The sequence below is a fragment of the Phytophthora parasitica genome (assembly GCF_000247585.1).
Source record: "Phytophthora parasitica INRA-310 unplaced genomic scaffold supercont2.5, whole genome shotgun sequence".
NCBI lineage: Eukaryota > Oomycota > Peronosporomycetes > Peronosporales > Peronosporaceae > Phytophthora > Phytophthora nicotianae.
Window position 1 is genome coordinate 140,748 of NW_008648991.1, and position 1,695 is coordinate 142,442.

Consider the following 1,695-nt stretch of genomic DNA (forward strand, 5'->3'; position numbering starts at 1 on the left):
TATGTCTGGTTTCGAACCAAACATTAACTCGTAAGGAGTCCTCCCAGCACCCTTGCAAAACACCCTGTTCTTCACGTAAACAGCCGTCTCTAGTGCATGCGTCCAAAACGAGGGCGGTAGACCAGACTGGTGCATCATGGACTTCACCATTCCCATCAAGGTTTGATGTGTTCGCTCGACAGGATTCAACTGTGACGCGTTTGGCCCCACTTTGATATGCACGATTCCTTTCTTCTTGTACCATTTTTCCATATCTCCATTGCAGAACTCTTGTCCCTTATCCGTAAGGACCTGTCGTACTGGATCAGCACACTCCTCAGAGTCTCCAGTTTCTATGACACGAGTCACCACTCGGTCAACACGACTGCCATGTTGGCGTTCTGCCCACGCGATGTACTCTTGCATCCGTGGGTTCACTTCGTTTTCATCACGGGATTTCAGAAGGTACGTCTTCACAAAACGTGAATAGCCGTCCATTATGACCAGTACTGCTTTGTAGTGTGTTCCATTTTGCAGTCCCGGGATTAGCAAGTCAGCGAACACAATGTCGTTTACCCTCTCGATCTCACGATCGATCTTGTTGCGGAAGGCCTTACGACGCTGCTTTCCGAAGTGGCAATCAGCACAATCAATCTTCCCACGCTTCTTGAGCATGATCCCCTTGGCCATGCTGCGGTCCACCATCAGGCGGATGTACTCTGGGCAGGTGTGGCCCAAGCGTTCATGCCAGACGTCGATATCTTCAACGCCATCCGTCACTGCAAAGTTCGCAATCACTTGCTTCTTTACGGTATTCTTCTTCGTACTCGACACAGCACCACCAATATTGTGTGCACTAAATGTCCAGTGTCTGTGCTCCGGTGTCGTCCGAATTATCTCGATACCATCCTTTGACATGCCAAAGATACTAGAATCTTGGTCCCATGTCATCTTGAACCCTTGGTCCAATGCCAGGCCGGGCGAAAACAAATTGCATCCAGCCTTCGGAACGTACAGTACGTCCTCCACGAATGTAAACACTAACTCTTCGTCAATCATTGAAGCGAGTAAAATTGTGCCAAAGCCCTCAGCTTGAGCGGCAGCTCCATCAGCAAAACCGGAAATCGTTGGGTTCCAACTGCTATCCTCCATGCTGTGTAGCGCTGTGAAATACTCCTTGCACGCAACAATATGTGCATTCGCACCCGTGTCGAAGTACCATTGGCTTTCGTCATAGTCCTTTGCTGTCCACTTCACAGCTTCACCAACAACCACATCACGCTTGAGGTTGCCTTCAGCATCCTCGGTGGTTGACGCTGCTAGTTTTGTGTTCAGCTTCACAGTCGGCTTTGTGCCAGAGCGCGCGTACTTCGCCTTGGCGTTCTTCTTTCCGATTTGTTTTTCCTCGAGATCGGGGCAGTTAGGTTTTATGTGACCTTTTTCACCGCAGTTATAGCACTCAATCTCAGTACCAGAGGTTTTCTTTGTTGAGTCGCTGGTAGTTTGCTTTTTGCTGCTTTTCTGAGATCCAGAGGTGCTGCCAGACTTCTTCTTGCTTTTGGTATTACCAAATGCACTGTTATCCCAATCCTTACTACGTGATTCAGCCGTAATAATCATCTCTCGAACCATCTCCGGTGTGTACTTGCTCATGTCGGAGCTGAAGAACACCTTTCGCCTAAGTTCGTTGTAGCATGTCTGCTGCGGCAGACTTCT